At 38.1% G+C, this 24,714-nt stretch overlaps 1 protein-coding gene across 7 annotated transcripts in view; it reads left to right on the top strand.

Moving 5' to 3' along the window:
* LOC145539478 (uncharacterized) overlaps positions 1-24,714 on the top strand; it is a 702,259-nt gene that overhangs the window by 5,354 nt on the left and 672,191 nt on the right. For 5 of the 7 annotated variants that reach the window (XR_014077854.1, XR_014077850.1, XR_014077851.1 and 2 more), the window contains exon 2: positions 7,609-7,650. The exons of the other annotated variants lie outside the window; for them this stretch is intronic. The gene's annotated coding sequence lies outside the window, so the exon portion shown is untranslated. The remainder of the gene's footprint in view (positions 1-7,608; positions 7,651-24,714) is intronic. 7 annotated transcript variants of the gene reach the window in all.

The following is a 24,714-nucleotide window of genomic DNA, read 5'->3' as shown; positions in this document are numbered from 1 at the left end:
TGATGAGATTAGCTGCAACTGTTCATGCTGTTAGGCTTGTGAGTGGAAAATGGCCAAGCTTCCTTTTCATCGCTCATGCATTTGTTATAAGTTTTATATAACAGAAAAAAGAAAGTCAGCTGCAGGATGCAGGGATGAAGCATCCAATAGGGAAGGTCTTGGCAGCCAGTCCTGTGTGTGTGTCTTGAGAGGTGAAGGAGTGGGCAGAAGAAAAACAGGCTGGCTTTTCTCGAGCAGAATATTCTAGCTTCTGTTCTAATTCCACCATCGATGTGCAGCTTGCCGCATGGCCTCCTGTGTCAGGTTGGCTGCCAGGTTTAAACACCAGCTTTAATTAATTTAGTCAGAGATTTACAAGAAGAAAAATGAAGGAGAACTAAGCCAAGTGCTTAACTTTAATTCAAAACGAATTACCTGATTTCTTTGAAGGAAAAGCTCCTTAAGCTTCACAGAAGCATTGGCAGCTTTTTCTATTTTCAAAGAACATCTTAATATGTGGTTATTTCCATGTGACTTTTAGAAGCTACAATTCCTTCAGTGCGAGCCTAAAAAGCTTACATGAGGACTTTTTTGTTTTTAATTGCTGTGGAGATAGGAAGTGCTTCTTGGAAATACCAAAACCCCCTGTTCTGAGCAAGTGTTGCTTTAGAGCTGATGCAGTGTGTTTTGAATTCTGTGTGTGAGATGTTGGAATGCATTCAGATTAGAATCTACCATGGCAACCCGAAGAGATGGTCTGAAAGGTACCTATCCAGTTTGCTCTGAGATGATCTGGAGGTACCTTGCTATTTGTGGCATATAAAACTTGATTGAGATACTTGTTGAACTGTAGATCACTTGGTCGCACTCTAGGAACTCTGATAGAGTATGTAAGCAAGGGCTTCCCAGATGGCACTAGAGGTAAAGAACCCACCTGCCAATGCAGGAGATGTAAGAGATGCTGGTTAAATCCTTGGGTCAGGAAGATCCCCTGCAGGAGGTCATGGCAACCCACTACAGTATTCTTACCTGATGAATCCCATGGACATAGGAGCCTTGTGGGCTACAGTCCATGGGTCAGAAAAGTAGGACATGAAGCAACTTAGCATGTCCAATGTAAACAAGGAAGCCCAGGAATTTTCATTTTTCAATATGTCAGAGCTTCATGATATGATGTATTTTAGAAACATTGCTCTTAGAGGTTAAAAGAAAACAATATGATACAATCCTTAGTGTGTTTAAATGTAGTAAGTGTATTACTGAACTTGCCTTCTAAATGGCCCCCAGCCAGGCAACTTCTTCTCAACAAGTGGACTTTGTCTTTCTTCTACTTAAGACCTTCAATCACTACCAATATTGTTCAAGATTCCTCTCAAATGTCTTTGCTCAGCATTTGCTTTTCATTGTCCAGAACAATGACAATATTGTCACCCTGCTATATATTGTCACCCTTCTTATTTAACTTATATGCAGAGTACATCATGCAAAATGCTGAGCTGGATGAAGCACAAGCTGGAATCAAGAATGATGGGAGAAATATCAATAACCTCAGATATGCAGATGACACCACCCTTATGGAAGAAAGTGAAGAAGAACTAAAGAGCCTATAATGAAAATGAAAAAGGAGAGTGAAAAATTTGACTTAAAACTTAACATTCAAAAAACTAAGATCATGGCATCTGGTCCCGTCACTTCATGGCAAGTAGATGGGGAAACCGTGGAAACAGTGACAGACTTTATTTTCTTGGGCTCCAAAATCACTGCAGATGGTGACTGCAGCCATGAAATTAAAAGACGCTTGCTCCTTGGAAGAAAAGTTTTGACCAACCTAGACAGCATGTTAAAAAGCAGAGACATTATTTTGCAGACAACAGTCTGTCTAGTCAAAGCTATGGTTTTTCCAGTAATCATTTATGGATGTGAGGGTTGGACCATAAAGAAAGCTGAGCGCCGAAGGATTGATGCTTTTGAACTGTGGTGTTGGAGAAGACTCTTTAGGGTCCCTTGGACTGCAAGAAGATCCAACCAGTTCATCCTAAAGGAAATCAGTCCTGAGTATTCATTGGAAGGACTGATGCTGAAGCTGAAACTCCAATACTTTGGCCACGTGATGCAAAGAGCTGACTCATTTGAAAAGACCCAGATGCTGGGAAAGATTGAAGGTGGGAGGAGAAGGGGATGACAGAGGATGAGATGGTTGGATGGCATCACCGACTCGATGGTCATGAGTTTGAGTAAGCTCCGGGAGTTGGTGATGGACAGGGAAGCCTGGCATGCTGCAGTCCATGGGGTCACAAAGAGTTGGACATGACTGAGGGACTGAACTGAACTGAAACCTGCAGATTACTGGCTACAATGAATCATATTTCCAGGACCTGGCCAAGAAACTTCCTTAGTAAATTCCCTAGCTGATTTTGATGTATATCAAAGTTTCTATTTGAGATTTTCTCTGGCCTGTTTCCCACAATTGATTGTATGCATTTTCTGTAGCAACCATACTAATTAGCTTAACATTTCTTCAATATCTCAAACTGTTTCAAGTCTTCTGGGATGTCCCACTATATCTCCCAACCAGGGAACTCTTGATGTCGTTCACAAACTTAGCTGAGGCCCCATAACCTCCAGGAAGACTTTTATGCCTCTCCAGTCTGAAACCCACGCATCTCTTCTGTGTTCTCATAGCACCTTCTAAATATCTCCAGCTGAAACTTATCCTGTTGGATAGACATTGTCAGTTTACTCAGACAGAATTCCTTGAGATCCCAGAGCATTTCATTTACATGTGTCTGAATCACCAGTAATCAACACAGAGATTGTATGCATATGCAAGTGTTTAGTTTAATGGCTGTGAAATGAATGAACTATAACTATAATGCAGAACAGTAGACCAATAGCTGTACATAGAAAGATGTGGTTTTACATATAAAATTTATTCTTGACTGGAAAAAATTTTTAATGGGATGGAATTGATTGGAGATGATTATCTGAAAGGGGTGCATGTCAAGCCTGACCTTGACCAAAGTATATCATGAGAAGAAAAGGACCAGTTGGCATAATCAATGGGAGGAAGGTTGAGGAGTCTAGCATGTGGATATTCCAAGAACAGCTAAGTATAAATGAAGTAGAGAGGTCAGAAATTGGAGCAGAGGGTCAAAGGTCTAGAATAAGACTTTATTTAGACGATGGATGCTGAGGATGCTGGCTTGCTTTAGAAGTCTTAGTTTCTGCTCTGAGAATGTCATCTGAAGGTTAGCCTTATCTGTGCAGCCTTAGCTCACAGGGTACTTCACATGAACTGTATGATTGCTGAGCAGAAATTAGTGACAATGATCTGTTATCCTATAAATCTCCTTTTCCTCTTGCTCACCTTGAGGTAACTCAGCTCCATGATTTATAGCTGCTTTTTCTGTAGAATGTCAAGGAAAGATGTCAGACTATGAGGATTTCAGTTTGTTTATACTGTAAAGAAAGCAATTATCTTGTTCAGAAGAATGAGAGAGGGATTGAAAGAGAGATGGATAGGAGAGGCAGAGATAAAAGTAATGAGAGAAAGAGAAGTTTAACAGACTCTTGGCAGTATTTATTTTAAGCATGTTTACTTCTTAAAGAAAATTACAGGTTCATGTCTTTCACTTTTCATTGAGAAACCCCAAACTTTGAGATGAGAAGTTTTGAGAGGGAAAGAGTAGCTTTTGAAGAAAGAAAAGAGAAATGTATAGTAAAGATGGTCAAGTAAATTAGCAAGTGAATCCATAATTTAAAGGTGGATTATTTTCCATTTTTCTGTAGATCCATGGTACCATTCTGCATCTTTGGTTGTGAACCAACTTAAACTGCATGGTTTCTTTTGCCACCCCTTCAAGTTCTTCGTATCATTGTTTCTGCTTCATCTCTAGGATTTCTTTTGCCAGGATCTCTCAATCAAAGCTCTCCATCAGACCACTTATGGATCATACCATTCTAAGCAGCGCTGATTATTTGGACCTAGCCTTACTTTTGGGCTTCCCAGGTGGCTCATTGGTAAAGAATCGGCCTGCCAATGCAGGAGACATGGGTTCAATCCCTGGGTTGGGAAGATCCTTTGGAGAAGGAAATGGCAACCCACTCTAGTATTCTTGCCTGGGAAATCCCATGGACAGAGAAGCCTGGTGGGCTACAGCCCATGGTGTCACAAAAGAGTCAGAAATGACTTAGTGACTAAACAGCAACACAAAACAACAACCTTATTTTTAGATTAGGTCTTAGTTTTAGATTAGGTCTAGCAAAACTGAAATTTTTGAGAGTCATAAATGTTGAATTTCATGATAATCAGAAGATTAAGAAAAAAATGAGATATCAACTAGCTTTAGCAAATAATCCTTGAAATTCTGCCATGTTGGATGGAAGACCATCTGGCTTGTAGAATAGACTTAACGATAGGTAATGGGTTAACATTCCTTCTCAAGCCTTCTATATCTTGATTCCAATCTGTCATTCCTCTATTCATCCAGATTTGAAAACTTGAAATCAATTTTGGTATTCTGTTAACCTATCCAATTTGTCACTCAGTTTTGTCCTTTTCAACTTCTCCAAAGCTCTTCAAGTCTCCCCTCTTCCCTTTAGACTTTCACTGAGGTCAATGCGGATGCCTTTTGACAGTTCTCCATGCCCTCTATTCCTCTGCCTCAACGTTTTTTCCCCCCACTGTTCCTAGACTTATATTTATTAATATATAAGTATGATTATGCTATAGCTTTTAGTGTTTTCCCATAATAAGCCATTTTCATAATCTTAAGTTTTAGTCTTGAGGATCTAGTCTTTGTACCTACCCAGCCTCAAGTTTCTTTTTCCTCCTTATCACATACCCTCCTTTTTGTGGCCAGAACTACCTATAGATCCTAGACTGTCACAAGCTTTCTTGTCTGCAACATTGTCTTCATGCTGTTACAATTATTTGCAATGTGCAAGTCAATCTTCATTTGGCCAATGCCTAAGCATCCTGCAGAATTTAGCTCCTCCAGGAATCCTTTAGGTAACACCACCTCTGATTGGCTTTCATCTGTGCTCCAAGGCTACCCTGAGCTAAGAATATTCAGAAATTACCACATCAAACTAGAGTTGTCTTTTGTCTGCTTCCTTTACTGTCTCCAAGCTCCTTACAGACATGTCTTTCACCTCTGTATGCCCTGTGTCTAATAAAATGACTTGTCCGTTTGTAGTGTGTTGCCTAGAATCCTTTCTTTCAGAAATCACATAGGTATCATTTTATATGATTCTGGTATGTCTGATCTTGGGCCCTTTAAATTTAGTGATGGACATAAGACCAGGCCAGGTTAATCAGTTGCTTCCCCAAGACTGTTATGAGAGGGCTTTGGGAAAGACATGCTCCTCTTCTAGACTCTAAAGTTTTAAGGACATCTAAGCCAAAACTCTGATGGCTGTTTTCCCCTTTTGAAAGGAGAAAATCATCTTTAATAAGACAATGAGGCCCATACTCCAAAAGAAATAGAACCTGCAATCATAGGAATTAAGAGAAACAGAGAGAGACAGAGAGCATTTGAGCTTTTTATTCAAGACCCTGTACGGAGGCATAGATGAGATTATCCCATATCCCTATTCTTCTCAGTTATATAAGCTAATAAACACTTCAAATACTGTAATTAGAAAACAAAATAAATGAAGAAATCTATTGTTTGCAGAATGGATGAATTAAAAAACTATCTTTCATAAGGTGAAGGGAGGGGAAAGACAGAGAGGGTTAAGAAAGATTAGGGCATCAGAAGGCATATGGTAGTCAATTAGGATAGAATCCAGACCCTAGGATAGCTTCTAATACAGGCAGAAAGATGGTGCACACACAGAAGGAAAGGACATGCATAAATCAGTGGCTTATGGACTGAGGATTTATTGCTGAAGAGAGCCAGAGAAATACGAGCGGCATGAGGTTCTGGGCATGAGGTTCAGTGCTCACAAACTGACAAGTCAATCGTTCTTCTGAAAAAGGGAAAATTAGGATTTAGCATCATAAAATGCATTTAGTTAATTTATCTCCTAGTTCCATTGATAGCATGCACCTAATTTAGGGTTAAATTTGTAACATCTCTGTAGAAGTGTATCCTGACAGATATATATTCAGAGTTGCACTTTTGGTCAAAGAACAAAATGATGAAACCCGCCAGGAATGGGTTCAGAATACAGTGAGCCTGACCAGGTCCCATTTGTCATGGTGGGTAAAATGTTGTAAAAAGGGGCTCAGGCATTATACTCAGAAGCTAACTTCAATTTCTGACCCTCTGTGACTGAAAACAGCTGAAGGAAGGCCATAGCCACAATGCAAGGGACAGCACCAGTCATGGGAACTGTGTCCTCTGTCTGCCCTCCACGTGGCAGTTCTGGGAATCCATATTCACTTCCTGCCTCTGTCAACTTAGATTTTGTACACACAGAGGATGGGAAAACCCTTTTCCCCCTTTAATAAGGCTGATGATAGATAATGCAAATGAGTTGGTTCTAGCGGATTCTTACTCTGCATGTGGAAGTCAGTTTCTATCTTAGGACAATGATGTGAAATGTGCTTACAAATCACATAGGGATACTAATTCTAACCGTGATTCAACTGGTTACAGAACTAGTTACATTACTAGCAGAAATATATATCTTTCCAACTAAGAACTAATCATGCAAAAAGGGGATATCTCTGAAGGACCAAAAAAAAAAAAAAAGGGTAGTTCCATATGTAAAGAGCAAATTAATTCACTTTTAAAAATCATAAAATATTCCATCATCAGCTTGAAAAACATAGTAAGGAATACAAGCATTTGTTTATTAAAAGAGAAAAGCAATAAGTGTATTTTTCTAATGTATGATCAGTTGATCTAATGAGGAAGAAGAGGGTCCTGAAGCAGAAAAAATATTTGAAATTTGTCAAAGTTTTAAGTGATAAAGGTATAGCCATCCCCTTCTCCAGGGGATCTTCCCAACCCAGGGATGGAACCTGGGTCCTCTGTATCTCCTGCATGGTAGGCAGATTCTTTACTATCTGAGCCACCAAGGAAGGTCCCATTAAGTATCTGACACTTGTCTAATACCACCCATTTCCCGGGGGAGAAAAACAAGCAAAGAGTAACAACCACTGCTCCACAGATAAAGTAAAAATAAACAAACTTTCAGCATGCAAAGTGAGCAAGTATTTTATTTTCAAACATATTTTAACTTTTCCCTAAATTTAAAATCTGTAAATATTTATTATTTTCATAATTTCATGGGAGAAAAACAAAATGTTTTCCCATTTACTAAAGGATTCTACAATATATACAGTTGTGAAGATAGAGTTATTTTCTCATCAGGCAATCCTTGCATCTTTTAGAATTTTTAGGATCTTAACACGAAAGACTCATTTCCTCATTAGCATCCCTGGGTGTAAATGGTTTCACACAGTTGTCCATCACCCAAATGATAGAAATTTGAGAACTGCAATGTTGATATCTGTCTTGTAAACTGAAGGTAGTGATGGGGGTCTCTTGTGATGGTAAAAGTCCCCTACCACTCTCCAAACAGCACCAATTCAGATCTTTTCAAATTCTTTCTCTAATGAGGTACCGATCATTTAACTTGCAATTTGTTCTTCATAAAAATCTCTCTATTTTGCAGACGTTTGGAGAGCTCTATGTCATCCTCCTTCAGGGAAATAAGGTTTGGAAATTTACTACTAAGTGTAGATGAAAAACTCCTGGAGATTTTACTTTAGGATATACTAGTGCTTGGAAGGCCAAGTCTGTCTTGGTAGTGGTTGCTTTTAGTAAAGCTTCACTTTTTCCAGAAGGTGACTGTGCTCTGAAGGAGACATTAGACAAAATATTGTTATAGCATCACAGTCTGCATGTATCCCTCATACACTGGTCCCTTCCTATCTGCCACCAAGATAACATAAGATCTGAATCCCACCCAACTGATATTATCTGTTATTCCTTCCTATGAGACTTCCCTTGCAGCTCAGTCGGTAAAGAATCTGCCTGCAATGCAGGAGACCTGTGTTCAATTCCTGGGTTGGGAAGATCCCCTGGAGAAGGAAATGGGAACCCACTCCAGTATTCTTGCCTGGGAAATCCCATGGACTGAGGAGCCTGGCATCTGTCCTTGGGGTCTCAAGAGTCGGACACGACTTTGCGACCAAACCACTACCACCACTTCCCTACCTGGAGGAGGGCATGGCATCCCACTCCAGTATTCTTGCCTGGAGAATCCCCATGAACAGAGGAGCCTGGCAGGCTACAATCCATGGAGACTGGCAGGCTGCAGTCCATGGGGTTGCAAAGAGTTGGACATGACTGATCAGCTATGCACAGCACAGCGTCACCTCCCTATGAAGATTTCTTTCTATTCACTGTTTCATTAACATGTGAACACCACCTCCAATCCTGTCATTTCCAAGTCATGGAGATCTGCCTTGTTTTCTGAAGAGCTCAACATGTGTTAGATGAATGCTAAAACAACCAGAAAATATTTCAAAGCTTGGTGTGTATAGTATATGTGCATGGAGCATGAGTGTGTGTGTGTGTGTGTGTGTGGGAGGGTGCTTCAATTCTCTCTACCATTTAAGTCATTGCAACCTTTGAATGACAGCTAGAAGCATGACAGAGAACACTTGCTAGGAGTAAGAGCGGAATTATATTACTTTGTGGGTAGAGTTACAAGTCACAGGACAATCATTAGAAATCACTGCAAGGTATAATTTTTAGGTGTGTACACGTAAGCACACATTGTTGAGCACTGCAGCTAGTTGGCATTGCACTTTTGTTCCATTTGTATATTCATTTTGCTCTGTAGGAAACCTGGAGGACAAAACATTACCACTAATTTGTTAACATTATTGTGATTTATGCTGCAATACATAGAGTGAGAACAAGCTTCAGTGCTGAAGAAAATGCATCATTTGTGCAACAGGTGTTTTAATAACAAGAGGTGCTCAATTTAAATGCCCAGAGCCGCAAGCTGAAGGCAAATTCTTATCTCTGATGTGGGCATAGCCTCTCCCTCACCACATAAATGGCCACTCACTGTGTCCAAGGCTTCTTCTCTATTCATGGTCACTTCAACCCAATGAGGGACTGTGTGGCTGGTTTATCTATCAAAAAATCCCTAACTTTTTTTTTAAGATGTTGTTTTTATGGATAATCCCAATAAATATGCCTTAATAATTAATTTTCAGCCATTTAACATAAAAAGATGTCATTAAAATTAAATTAGATGCCTAGCCTCAGATCTTAATGGAGCTTATTACCCCCCAAATGTAAAATCCACTTTCAATTAGAACTCTTTGCAGCTATAAATGTAATAATAATTGCACCACCAACCCACTTATATTTCTCTCTGATCATCCAGAACATGTCTCTCATCTTGGCACTGTAGGAAGTCTTTGTGTTGGCAGGATATTAGCGAAGTGTGTTGTAGTTAGCACTAATTAATTCATGTTGGTCTCTTCACGATCTAATGAAACAAAATTAAACCTGTATTTTGTTCGTTTGGTTCATAGTTTCCAAATGAGACACCCAATGGAGACTTTGTGAAGGGCATGCAAACTCTTCATAGTTAGTTCTTTGTAGCTTCTTTAATTTTTCCAAAGGGAAAACCCTGAATACCATGCCCAAAGCAGTGATAATGATTATATAACAAAAACAGAATGAACTTTCAGAGTGGCTAAGATTTTTCAGAACCCATTTCTAGCTATGAATTTAGAACTAGGCAGTAGTTTCTCCTTAGAACTGACATTTAAAGAATTAAATTAAAGCACAAAAATTGTTCAAGGATTGTGTCTTTGTATAATATGGGAAGAGTGATATCTACACTGCCAAAATCACTTGGAAAATGGAATAATTATTGAAGTAATTTAAAAATCTGACTTCTATTGTGAGAATTTGCAAAGTTAATATACATTTGGACATCATGAAGGCAGTACTTGCCATTTTTATTTGCTTGGTTTTTCATTTTTATTTGGTTAGGGGAGAACTTTCTTGAAAATAGCAAAAGTTAAGTTGGTTATAATTTCATAGATCTACATACACATTAGATCCTGCAAAATGTAGTCAAAAGACAAGTTAAAGTCGATTTCTTTTCCTGGTTTATTTTTACCTAGCATAATTGTATCTATAGTTTGGAAACTGCTCTGTAATATTTCCCAAGTCACTTTCTGGCTATATTTTTCTGATTTTTCTCATGAAAAATAAGCATGTTGATCCTGTGGTCTCTTAAGACTAAAGTTCAAAATTATATAATTTAAAATGCAGCCAAATAATAAGCAGCCAAAATTTTATTCAGAGGAAAATTCATAATCCTATAGGTTTAGCACTTGTTACTAAAAGGCATAAAAATTACTAATATTTATATCACATTTATTGTGCACTGGTAAGAAATTTCTGATTCTATACAGAAATTCCTTTAGACAAGGAGAGTAGCCTGCTTTCTTCCTTAAACCACAGGCCCAAGTGCAATGCCCAGATAGTGAATCAAGAAGAAAGAAAGGAAAAGATGGACGATGGACTATCATCTGAGATGGTTGGAAATAGTCAGATTTAAGCAAATAGTGCAGATTTTGAGGCCTTGTCCCTGGACAACTGTCAAAAATTTATATATAAGATAATTTTTGCCATCAAAAGTCTTCACGATATAACCACAGTAGTGTATAAACATTGACTATTTTCTAGGAATAAGGATGTGTGAGATTCGTATTGTGTAGAGAGTTCAGAATATTATTGGGTATTGCCTATCACTTCCAGTCAAGCACAATCCTCTATATTTTTTATAATGAGTCCACTATCTTATTCAGTGTAATGACATTACTCCCTTCCCATGACTAATGTAGGAAATCAGAAAGTTATTTTTACTTCTTCTTTTTCTCTAATTACTCACATCTCATCACTCACCAAGAGCTTTTGTTTGTATAGAAATTTTAACTTCTAAATCATTTTTATGACAACTTCTATCCTGTTTTGGTCTCAAAACTTTTCTCACATATAGGAGATAAGTATTGGTATTGTTATATATTTAATTGCTGATAAATAAAAATAAGACTCTAAAATGTAGTGATTTGTGTCATACCGCATTTGATATCAGATAAGAAATTTGGATCCAGGCTGCAAACTTCTTATGCATGACCTGAAAAGGTTTCTAATGCTTTTTATTTCTCCCATCTGCTAACCTACAACTGCTAGTTTTCCTGGGATTCTATTAAGAACTTCAGACACTCTGAGAATAGGAAAGAGTATAAGGCCATAAGTAATTCAAAACAAAAATAAAACCAAACCGTAAAATAAGATGAAAGAAGGCCAATATAGACCTAAGCTTATCTAGGAAGTTTTAATGCCTAAAATATTGAATATTATATTGTTTTTATCTTTTCCTCATTTATTTTATATTCCTGTTTTACTGGTACTATAAGAACAGGGTTCATCTTTCTATCAATTAACCTATTAATCATACAAATACATTGATATACTGTCCCTTTGGACTTGAAGAAAGAGTGAAATATATATATATATATAGAAATATATATATATATATAGAAATATATATATATATAGAAATATATATATATATAGAAATATATATATATATATATATATATCTTCCCAGGTGGCACAGTGATAAAAGAAATCACCTGCCAAAGCAGGAGATGCAAGAGATGCGGGTTTGATCCCTGGGTTGAGAAGATCCCCTGGAGTAGGAAATGGCAAACCACTCCAGTATTCTTGCCTGGAAAATTCCATGGACAGAGAAGAAGCCTGGTGGGCTGCGGTTCATTGGGTTGCAAAGAATCAGACATGACTGAACACACACACACACACACAATACATATTAATACATAATTATTTTATATATTATATGTGTATGTGGGTGTATGCAAGAAGTTTTTACACATATGAACTCCATTGATATCTTCTATATTTCTCTCTGACTCTGTCTCTCTTCCCCCTTCTCACACACAAACACAAAAAACAGCATGCAATTTACCAGTATGTTTTATCAAATTCTCAGGTGGCATTTTCAAAGCCACCCAATTCCTTTATCATCACTTGTCATATATGTTAAGAAAAAGTCTTAAGTCCCTAGAGAAAGAAGCCTTAGACAGCTGGATTTTCCTAAACAGGAAAGTTCTGTCGGAGGTTGGTCCAATTCAATATTTGTACTGCACACTCTCCAAGGACTTAATTTTCACTTAAAGATAGAAAAGGTTTGGAAATTCCAGTCTCAGTTGCTTCATCAAGTGTGTGCGTGTGCGCTAAATTGCTTCAGTCGTTTTCAACTCTTTGCGACCGCATGAACTGTAGCCTGTCAGGCTCCTCTGTTCATGGGGTTCTCCCAGCAAGAATATTGGAGTGGGTTGCCATTTCCTTCTTCAGGGATCTTCCTGACCCAGGGATCAAACCCTTGTCTCTTGCTTCTCTTGCATTGTCAGGCGAGTTCTTTACCACTAGCGCCTCCTGGAAAGCTTCATCGAGTAGTTGCTGTTAATTTCCAGAGGGAAGGTTAGAACTAATTTCCAAAATTCAGCAGCTCTTCACTGAATGCCTCGGGTATCCAGTACTGTGCTGACCATGTTGATGGATAATGAAACAGGCAAGAGCTCTTTTGGATTTACAGTACAGTCATGGAAACCAGGTTTCAAGCAAAATGAAAACAGTAGAAAACAATGAGAAATAAAAAATGATAATCATAGTAATCATAATCATCAAGAAATAAAAAATGATAATGATAAATTTTAATTATATTGACTATTTTACTAATATGAATTCAGAGAAAGAAGATGCTAGGGATTATAGTTAGTAATCAAGGAATCCCTCCAGAAGGACTTTTACAAAGGCAGCCACGCTCACTCTTGTTCCTGAACAATATACTGCGATTACAATCAACCAGGCATTTTAAATTGTCTATTTGTGCAAGTTACTGTGCACACTGGATTTGATCACCATCATCACAGAATCAGTATTACCTACCCACATAAAGCAAACACCAATAGAAAAGTATATGGAAAATCATCAAATAAAGAATCTATAAAATTGTGGCCTTTAGGTCAAGTGATGTTCTTGAACCTTCAGACTAGATGGTTTTCATGACCCATAAAAGTCCTTCTGTATTGGCCAGCAAGTGTGCCTGACTCCCTAGTAGGGAACCAGCTTATTACCATTGCTCAGATTTCCATTTATTCTCTGAAGCAGAAGTACAGATGATCAGGCTGGCTACTTCTTATAGAGGGGATTCCATCTCCCCCAATGTCTCTAGCAGCCTGATGAACTGAGTAGATGCTTGAATAGGAGTCTGGGAAACCAACTACATGAGAAACTAATTCTATTCTATTTGACGGAACTGACTTCACTTATCTATGGAACTCATCTCAGATGTGGAAAAAGGAATTGGTCAATTCTGCCATCTTCAAGTAGATGTAAAGTCATTTCACGAAACCAAGTAAAAGAAAGTATAGGGTTGTGGTGCTGACCAAATGCTCCAGGACCTGGATTCCTAGTTGCCAAGTGCCTCTGGTTTTCACTGTGTTGTTAATCTAAATAGGAGGAAGTTTATCACTTGAGAACTTACTAGTAGTACAGAAGTTTAGATTCTACTTCACCTCTACTGAAACAGAATTTGCATTTTACAAAATCCTCAAGGATTTTGTATGCATGCTTAGGTTTCAGAAGTCCTGCACTAGTGAATATCTAAATCCATGCCTTCATGAACTTACTATCTAGTGTGGAATACAAACAATAAAAAGAGTTATAGGAATACTCATAACAATGGCTGACATTTCTTGAGCAATAATTAATTATCAGGCATTTTCCTAAGGGTTAAATTTTTGCTCATTATGTTAACTTGTTTAGCCTTTATTTTAAACTAATGGTAAAGTACTATCACTCTAATTTTACAAGTAAAGAAATTGAGGCACAGCAATTATATTTCAACCAGAGTTAGGATTAGTAGCAAATGACGATGCTGAGGTTAAAACTGAGGATTATTGGGTACAGAGTGACCTCCTAAACTTCTACACTCTATTAATAATTTCTTAGAGAACAAAATCAGGCTTCTGACTGAAAGAACAAATAACTCAGGCTTTCAAGAGAGGTAATGAGTAAGGTGAGATACAGGAATGAGGAAGAATTAGCCAAAGCAGCAGTGTCCATTTGACAGAAACCAGTCCTTCCTTTGTTCCACTAACCCAGGTGACCAGTTCCAAAGTCATTTCTCTTGCATCTTCTCTTTCATTCTCTCTACTTGTGAATAGGATCACCCTTTTCTCAATCTGTCCCTCTTTTCTTCTGTCTCCTCAAGGATGCTTGTTCCCAGCATTCAGTTGAGTCGCTCAGTCGTGTGCGACTCTTTGCAGCCCCGTGAACCGCAGCACACCAGGCCTCCCTGTCCATCAGCAACTCCCGGAGTTTTACCCAAACTTATGTCCATTGAGTCGGTGATGCCATCCAACCATCTCATCCTCTGTTGTCCCCTTCTCCTGCCCTCAATCTTTCCCAGCATCAGGGTCTTTTCAAATGAGTCAATTCTTTGCATCAGGTGGCCGAAATATTGGAGTTTCAGCTTCAGCATCAGTCCTTCCAATGAACACCCAGGACTGATCTCCTTTAGGATGGACTGGTTGGAACTTCTTGCAGTCCAAGGGACTCTCAGGAGTCTTCTCCAACACCACAGTTCAAGAGCATCAGTTCTTTGGTGCTCAGCTTTCTTTATAGTCCAACTCACACATCCATACATGACTACTGGAAAAACCATAGCCTTGACTACATGGATCTTTGTTGACAAAGTAATGTCTCTGCTTTTTAATATGCTGTCTAGGTTGGTCATAACTTTCCTTCCAAGGAGTAAGCATCTCTTAATTTCATGGCTGCAGTCACCATCTGCAGTGATTTTGGAGCCCCTGAAAATAAAATCAGCCACAGTTTCCATTGTTTTCCCATCCATTTGCCATGAAATGATGGGACCGGATGCCATGATCTTAGCTTTCTGAATGTTGAGCTTTAAGCCAAATTTTTCACTCTCCTCTTTCACTTTCCTCAAGAGGCTCTTTAGTTCTTCTTCACTTTGTGCCATAAGTGTGGTGTCATCTGCATATCTGAGGTTATTGATATTTCTCCCAGCAATCTTGATATGTAGTGTAGTCTTCCTCAATATGAAGTCCTTCACAAAGAATTGAGCAAACATCAAAGTAAACCAAAGTAAACACAAGTTTATTTCAGAGGAGAAGTCAACATTTATAGTTGGGAATGAATCCATACAAATTTGAATCAATGCTGACTAATAGGGAAGGAAGGGAAGTCGCTCAGTCGTGTCCAACTCTTTGCGACCCCATGGACTATAGCCTACCAGGCTCCTCCGTCCATGGGATTCTCCAGGCAAGAATACTGGAGTGGTTTGCCATTTCCTTCTCCAGGGGATCTTCCTAACCCAGGGATCGAACCCAGGTCTCCCACATTGGAGGCAGACGCTTTAACCTCTGAGCCACCAAGAGCTGCTCAATTTCCTAGCAGTGGCCAGAGGTAAACTTCAGTCTAATTTGGGCTATCACCAGAAAAAGACAAAGAAATTTCTCCTTTTCAGCTGCAAATAAAAGAAATTAACTTGGCCAAGCAGAAAGCTCTTAGACAAGGAGACAGGAACTGAGAGGAGGGCTGGTTGGTAAAAGACTGATGGAGAGGTTTCTTGGGGGTGTGTGAATGCTTTTTGCAGAAGTATGAGCACTTCCAGTTCAGTTGCTCAGTCGTGTCCGACTCTTTGCAACCCCATGAACCGCAGCACACCAGGCCTCCCTGTGCATCACCAACTCCTGGAGTTTAATCAGACTTATATCCATTGGGAGAAGGCAATGGCAATCCATTCCAGTACTCTTGCCTGGAAAATCCCATGGATGGAGAAGCCTGGTCATGCTTAGTGACTTCACTTTCAGTTTTCACTTTCATGCATTGGAGAAGGAAATGGCAACCCACTCCAGTGTCCTTGCCTGGAGAATCCCGGGGATGGCAGAGCCTGGTGGGCTGCCGTCAATGGGGTCGCACAGAGTCAGACACGACTGAAGCGACTTAGCAGCAGCAGCAGCAGCAGCAGCAGCAGCATATCCATTGAGTCAGTGATGCCATCTAACCATCTCATCCTCTGTCGTCCCCTTCTCCTCCTGCCTTCAATCTTTCCTAACATCAGGGTCTTTTCCAATGAGGCAGCTCTTTGCATCAGGTGGCCAAAATATTGGAACTTCAGCTTCAACATCAGTCCTTCCAATGAACACCCAGGACTGATTTCCTTTAAGATGGACTGGTTGGATCTCCTTGCAGTCCAAGGGACTCTCAGGAGTCTTCTCCAACACCACAGTTCAAAAGCATCAATTCTTTGACGCTCAGCTTTCTTTATAGTCCAACTCTCACATCCATACGTGACTACTGGAAAAACCATAGCCTTGACTAGATGGACCTTTGTTGACAAAGTATGTCTCTGTTTTTTAATATGCTATCTAGTTTGGTTATAACTTTCCTTCCAAGGAGTAAGCGTCTTTTAATTTCATGGCTGCAAGCACCATCTGCAGTGATTTTGGAGCCCAGAAAAAAAAAATCAGCCACTGTTTCCACTGTTTCCCCATCTATTTGCCATGAAGTGATGGGACCAGATGCCATGATCTTCCCAGCGTTAGGATAATGATTTAAATCTCTTAAGCTTTGCAGTCTATGTCTGTGAGCTTTCAATTTTACCCTGGCAATGTTTACACCTTTGAATGAAAGAACCCTTTCAACTTAAATGTTGGCCTGACAAGGCACATCTCTAGCCAATGATCAATGAAATGTACTCACCGCTCCTCAGATTAACATGCTTTCCCTGTGAGATCTGCCTATTTTGGAGTAATCAATAGCTTGTTTAAAAAGGAATAAACACATTTTGTATTAGCATTCCCAGAAGGAATGCCTCCAAATGAGGGAACCGAAAAAAAGAGAGCTGTTTGCTGGGATCAGATCCTGGGTCACAATGGCTCCGAGTCCTGTCTTTTACTCTCTGGCCTTTCCTTTAACGAGTCTGACGTGCCGCAGCCTCTTCTGATTACAATCATTGAAATTGATCTTGCCTTAAAAATGAGTGATTCGTACAGACACGTGATTGTCCTCAAAATAATTCGGTTACTATGGAAAGGCCTCATTTCTCTATTTACCTTCTCCCCCTAGATCAGAGGAACTCTAAAATGTGCTCACCCAATCCCTGTCTTTCTCTTTCAGCATGTTACATTGGGTTTAATGTCCTTCAGAACTTGAGGTATGCAGAACATGCCAGGCACCCAATTGTACTCAGTGAATGAAAGCTTGTGCTCATCCTCATGCAGCCCAATAAAACACTCAGCCTTGGTTATCCAAGCCAGCACCTGAAATACTAAACCATCTCCAAGTGATCCCTCCTTGGATTTGCCCTGCAACATGTTAGTGTTTTTGTTGTCATTACTGTTGTTGGTTCACTTTGTGAGTAAAGTTTTCTGTCTTAGAACATAGGCCTATATCCAGGCTCCAAATTCTAATAAAATAGGAAACTGACCTGACAATAAAGATTGGTAAGTTATTTCATATTAGCAGGGAACTGATTCGTCAGTAAATATTAATAGGAAAACGGGTTATCAAATTATAAATAGGATGATTTCTAACTTATAACATAATCTAGAATTATTTTTAAAAGTTAAAAATAAAATAAAGCCTCAAATGAACCAGAATAATAAAATAGAGATCACATTTATCTGATTTCTGGGTGGGGAAGATTTTTAAAATAATGTATGCTAAGGGAATGTATTTGAAGGTAAGGTCCAAGAATAGGGGTTCTGGCTTCAGATAGATCTTCAGTAAGCCAGACCTACCTCCTACTGACTGTACAACATTGGAATAACTGTTTAATCTTTGTTATCTTAGTTTTGGAATTAGTAAGATGGGTGCTATAATAATATTTACTTCACGTATCTCTTTTTTTTTTAATTGACCTACAGTTGATTTATAATGTATTGATTTCTAACATACAGCAAAGTGATTCAGATACACATCCACGTATATTCTTTTCCATATTCTTTTCTGTCATGATTTATCACAGGATACTGAATATAGTTCCCTGTGCTCCAGAGTAGGACCCTGTTGTCCACCCATCCTATGCATAACATTAGCATCTGCTAATCCCAAACTCCCAGTCTATCCCTCTACCACCCCCACAAGTCTATTCTCTATGTGTGTGAGTCTGTTTCTATTTTGTAGATTAGTTCATTTGTTATATTTTAGATTCTACATATAAGTGATACCATGTGGCATTTGTCTTTATCTCTCTGACTTAGTATGATTATATCCAGGTCCATTCATGTTGCTGCAAATGGCATTATTTCATTGTTATTTTATGGCTGAGTAATATTCCATTGTGTGTATATATATATATATCTGGTGTATATATATATATATATATATATATATATATCTGTTGTATATATATATATCTTCCTTATCCATTCATCTGTTGATAAACATTTAGGTTGTTTCCATGTCTTTGCCATTGTGAGTAGTGCTGCTATAAACATTGGGATGCATTTACTTCATGTATTTCTTAAAATTAAAAAAGTAAAGCATGTAAACAGTTCAGTACATTACCCCACATATAGTAAATGTAAATAAATATCACTGTCTCATCTCACTTTTTAAAATGATTATACGTCACTTTATCTAAAATTACTAAGAATAATTCAAATAATTCAAGAATAATTCAAAAGCAAATGTAAGCTAGGCATGGCATTTGCTTTTGAAATGCAATCAAAATGTATATGAAAGGCAAAAGGTTAATATCCTTAACCTCCAATATCTCTTACAAACAAGAGAAATATACTCTGATTAAAAATGAGCACCAACCATCACAGATAATTCATAAATAACAAACCAAAACTTGCATATACTAGCCAACAATTGTATGTCAATACAGTCAAACTTACAGGTAAACAGGCAAATACAAATCATATAACAGTTTCAACTATAACATTGAATAAGCCCTATTTGAGTGTATAAAGTAGCAAGCTATCCTACGGTGTGTGGAAAGGACTATAGGGTACACACTTTTCCAGGGTAATTTGCTAAGATATGTCAAAATTCCTAAAAATGTTCATACCATTTAATCCTGCAATACTCCAGCTAGGAATTAATCATAAAGAAATCATCAGAGATGTGTCCAAATACTTAAGTTGTTTGTTTAAGACAGTTCTTAACTGTGAAAATGTTGAAACAACCTAAATGTTCAATAATACGGTACCAGTCATTAACTCAAACTATATTTTATGTTGTTTCAGTAAGTTATATCTATATGAAAAATAATTTTATAAATAATTTTAGTAGAGTAGAAAAAAATAGTACTTATTCACACTTCTAAAAGGTTACAAAATGGTACATAAAACATCATGCCATTACTTAAGTATAAAGAAAGTGTATGTAGCATGTTATCAGTTTAGTTTTACTAAAGTACACAAACATGTTTATAATGAGATATAGTAAAATTACAGATCATTTTTCAATGTATATGCCTTGTGTTTTTTTTCTTTTTATGCTTTAAGTTTTTATACTTTTCAAATTTTACTCAATAGTCTTTTTAATCAAAATATAAGACTGAAGATTATAGCATAAACATGTTGCCCTAGAGAAGCTTCATGCAGATAAGAAAGGACTGTGCATAATCTTACAGTGGGAGAATCTTTATCTGGAATGAAATTTAGTGATGTTGACCTTGTCTAACACCAATATTCTGTTTGAGGATCTTTCTAGTATAGATCATAGAGTTTTGAGAGGGTGGGTTGTAAAATCTCTAGTTTTTGCAGATCTACAATGCTTGCTCCTCTTGGTGGTGACCTCTAATATGAAGAAGGATTGGAGAGGCATATAATTGTAGAGCTGGAAGGTATTTGAGAGATCAGCTTTCTCATGACCAGCTTCATTAACAGAAATTTATTTTCAGGACCTCTCATTCTTTATCTGAAACTGCCCCCCATGCCTAACACAGTGACACAAGAAAGTCACTCAGTAATACTGCTGAATGATTCAATAAAATTCTTTCCTTCAGTGGCATTTGTCTATAGACTACTATTATATTAATACTTTCCCTGGGCTTCCCAGGTGGCACTAGTGGTAGAGAACAGTTGATTGTTGATCAAATGGGTCAATTGCATTGTGTCAAGATTCCTAGAAAATCTGGAACACTTTTCTCTTTACCCATATCTTATACCTATGTAGGCTATGTGGGCAGACAAACCTTTCCTTGTATTTTTTTAAACCAGATTATAAAGTGCGTTTTCTACCCAAATGTCTTCCAATGCCTCTACCTCAGAGATAATAGATACTGTGGGAGTAGATGAATATTATTACTGGAGGTAAAATAAAAATATTAGGAGGATCTTACATGAAGAATCTGAACAGGTTATTGCTTTCCTTAATTTCTAGTGGGTAGGAAATCCAAAGATGAGGATATCATAATTGTAATAGTCCAATGCGCCGAAGAATTGATGCTTTTGAACTGTGGTGTTGGAGAAGACTCTTGAGAGTCTCTTGGACTGCTAGGAGATCCAACCAGTCCATCCTAAAGGAGATCAGTCCTGGGTGTTCATTGGAAGGACTGATGTTGAAGCTGAAACTCCAATCCTTTGGCCACCTCATGCGAAGAGTTGACTCATTGGAAAAGACCCTAATGCTGGGAAGGATTGGGGGCAGGAGGAGAAGGGGATGACAGAGGATGAGATGGTTGGATGGCATCACCAACTCAATGGACATGGGTTTGGGTAGACTCTGGGAGTTGGTGATGGACAGGGAGGCCTGGCGTGCTGCGATTCATGGGGTCGCAGAGAGTCGGACACGACTGAGTGACTGAACTGAACTGAATAATCAGTAAGTGGGAGGCACTTAGAAAAAATAGACTAAAAGATTCCACTTTTACCAGGGAATTAAAACAACACATGAACCTTTAAGGAAGAAGCAAGTTAAAAAGCCAGAAACTGTGTCTTTTTATCTTAGACTAATGCCCTATTATACATTTACCAAAAGGAGAAAGTCTTCTGGGATATTCTGGAGCACAGTGCCCTAAAGCATTTAGTTTTACTTGTAGTCAAGTCACTAGAGCTAATTATTGTTCTTTGGTATTTTCAGATGTAGTGGAATTGTTTCTAATACTTTCACTATTACATAAAGAGAGTAGCATTTAGTGCCATTCAATGCTCTGAAAATAAGGGTTAAAAACGTATTTAAATGAAGTGGGTTTGAACTAGCCCTCTCAGAGGAGCTGTGCTATTTACAAATGTTTCATCTCTCTCTTCACTTTTATTATTAATAATATTTTCTGCTTATATCTTTCTAAACCTCTTATAATATTTTAAAAATATTAAATTTCTAGCTCCTAACGTCCTTGCAAGGTACCATTATATTTATCCTATATGTTTTAACCTGAAGCTGCTGGAAACAAATAGAATAAACATTACAACACTTCAACATAGTGAGGAGAAGGACCAGATACAAGAGGATGGTATCCTTATCATTGCTGCAGGATTTGACATCACCTTGTTCAGAATCATTCAAAAATGACAGAGAAACTCCAGACAAAGCACTAAGCCCAAACTAAGCATGGAAGAATGTTTGGGTACATGTATAGGCTGACTCTGGGACAATCTGGGAAAATAAATCCCTATACCATAATTCTTGTATTTATAAGGAAGATCTTCAGAGATAAAGGAAGAGTTTTGAGGCAAGCAGAAGCCTTGGGTCACTGGATTATTTTATTAAAGGGCTAAGAATAGCCGTGAGCTTCTGAGAATAAGAATGTGTAGTTTTGATAGAGTTCTAATGTTGTCATCTGAAACCAATAGTATTGGAAGATGTCTTGGAATAAGGCATTTTTCCTGACCCATGTGTTGGAGGCAGATGAACTCAGAGCCATCAGTGATTGTTTGGTAGTCAATACATTAATGACTGCCTCTATGAGTGCAGGTCATGCAGTGGTAAGGAATCCCCCTGCCAGTGCAGGAGACTCAGGAGACACGGGTTTAATTCCTGGGTGAGGAAGATCCCCTGGAGTAGAAAATGGCAACTGACTCCAGTATTCTTGCCAGGAGAATCCCATGGACAGAGGAGCCTGGTAGCCTATAATATAGCCCATGGGGTTGCAAAAGAGTCAGACATGACTGAGCACCCACACACGCACACATTTCTTCCTTCCTATGAGTGCTGGCTCCATTGGCTTGGACATTTAGAAGAATTAAGAAGCTCAGTTATATAAAGCATCCAAAATAAATGCCACCTACTCTGGAGTTTAATTTTATGAACCTTGATTCTTTTGTTCCATAATCTTCCTTGCATCAAAGAACCCATGTATCTGCCCAAAATTTATTTGGAATTTTCTTGAGTTCTCAGTTGACAAGTGGTCTTCAATCATTTCATAAGTTTTTACTTGCCTTCCTTGATAGAGTGCTGCTGTCAGTGTTCATGCTTATGATGAACTTCCCTGAAGTCCTGTTCATCATAAATAAAAGGAAAGTGAAATAGCCTTTTAACTGCTGCCTCCATATTTCCACCTGGTGAGGGTCTTGAGGTGACCTTAAGTACTCTTTTACTACTAAATAAAAGAAAGCCTTCATCTTTAGGCTGATGATCATCTTCTTGAAACCATCAGCTGCTGTTTCCTCTATTGGAAACATTTTCTCACGGTTTTCTCTTACACTGAAAAATTCCTGCTTATCTGGTAGAGCTCAGTTCTAAAGCTTCCTCTAGGAATACCTGTTGGATCCTCTCTAGAGTAAGTGTCATACTTCTGGTCTTTCATCCATATCAAGCCCCATCATAATTCTTATCACATTTTACTATTACTGATAATTTAATTGATTTATGTCTCTTCTTGCCTTTAACTCCTGAAGGCAGACATATATCTACATTATCAACCTCTAAGTCTCTGGTACCTAGTTCTCATCCCTTGGTATATATTCAGCAAATACTTATTCCAAAAATGAGTGGATGGTTGGATAGATGGATGAATACTGGCTGACTTAAGATATTTTTGCTTAGACAGTATGAACAAAGTAGAAATAATGTCTTGGTTTGTGAAATAAACTTCATATTGTACATTAATTAACTTCCTAAATCTGCAACTTTCTGGATACTGGGAACTTCTGAATAGTAGGCCCTGATTATCTTGGATATTTATGTTGGACTCAACTGTCTGGATCTACCAGACTGTATTGGTTAGTGGAATTCTCTTTTACAATTACTATTAGATTTTTTTGATTAATCTGGTCACTTTGCTTGTATATCTTAAAGGGATAATAAAACATTTCCCCCAAAACCTCATACCTCCTCAAAATATGAGCTGTTTTTATTTCAAAAATAAAAATATCTGTGGCTTTTACTATTTTCCTGTAGTGTTTTTCCAGCATATATTTATCAATTATCTAAAACATTCTAGTCAAAATATTATGAATATATTGTTCTGATCCAGTGAAACTTATGTAATAACCAAGATAAAGCAAATATAGATATTATAACTCCTAATTAGTTGTTGTTTTTTAAATCTTATTTTAAGAGTTGTGTATAATTCAATACCATTGTGAAATTACTTGATTTAGCATGAACCAAACTAGAAAGGTGGAGAAGGCAATGGCACCCCACTCCGATACTCTTGCCTGGAGAATCCCATGGACTGAGGAGCCTGGTAGGCTGCAGTCCATGGGGTCGCTACGAGTCGGACGCGACTGAGCGACTTCACTTTCACTTTCCACTTTCATGCATTGGAGAAGGAAATGGCAACCCACTCCAGTGTTCTTGCCTGGAGAATCCCAGGGACGGGGGGAGCCTGGTGGGCTGCCGTCTATGGGGTCGCACAGAGTCGGACACAACTGAAGCGACTTAGCAGCAGCAGCAGCAAACTAGAAAGGAAAGAGAAATTCTTTCTTCCCACACGGCTAAGAAATAAGTAAATCATTTTAATGCAATGTGTAGAATTCTAGATTTTATATTATAAAATAGTAATCTGAGTCAAACCAACCACTTGATCAATATTATTTAAACTAACTCAGGTGTTATATGCTAGGTTTTACTGTTTTATGTACTCTTTAGTACAGATTTGGTTGAGAAATTTTTCTCCCCAAGTATAAGCTTTGATTCACTTGAGCCTTCTACCTTCATGCCTTTTCCTCTGTCCTCACACCTTCCACAGAAGTTCACTGCAGGCAAATATTTGTTAGACACAAAATAGAAATTTCTTTATTAATTCATAAATTTTGGGACCATGATTTTGCAAAGTTTAGAGATGTTTGGACCACAAGACTAATTCCTGGAGCCTTTAATATTGCAATACTGTGGAATGTGAGACTGCAAACCATGAGATTCTGTGTCTGTGAAACTGCACAAGTGTAAATTTACAAGACAGAAAGACTTTGAAATTGTGAGAATTTGAAATTCTAGATGTACACGTAAGAGCCCTACTTCTACTTTTTAGTTTTGCCTTCACATTTGCTTAACTCTCAAAAAAAATTCCGTTGTAAGATAATTACTTGGCAGAGTGAATTTATTTTTGTGTTTGATTGCCAATCTATAGTTAATACATATGTTCATCAGAAGTTCTGTCACGTATAGGCTTTCATCTCCCCTGCAGTCCCCCAACATTAGTAACTTGCCGCAAGCATAAAAATGCCCTTTGTCTTGCTCACCTAGAAAGAGTTCATCATTATAAACTTCAGTTTTTTAGATTCTT

Source organism: Giraffa tippelskirchi, chromosome 2 (assembly GCF_054371585.1).
Source record: "Giraffa tippelskirchi isolate mGirTip1 chromosome 2, T2T-mGirTip1v1.2.pri, whole genome shotgun sequence".
NCBI classification, from domain to species: Eukaryota; Metazoa; Chordata; class Mammalia; order Artiodactyla; family Giraffidae; genus Giraffa; species Giraffa tippelskirchi.
The sequence above is the reverse complement of the archived record's forward strand: the minus strand, read 5'-3'. Positions and strand labels throughout refer to the sequence as shown.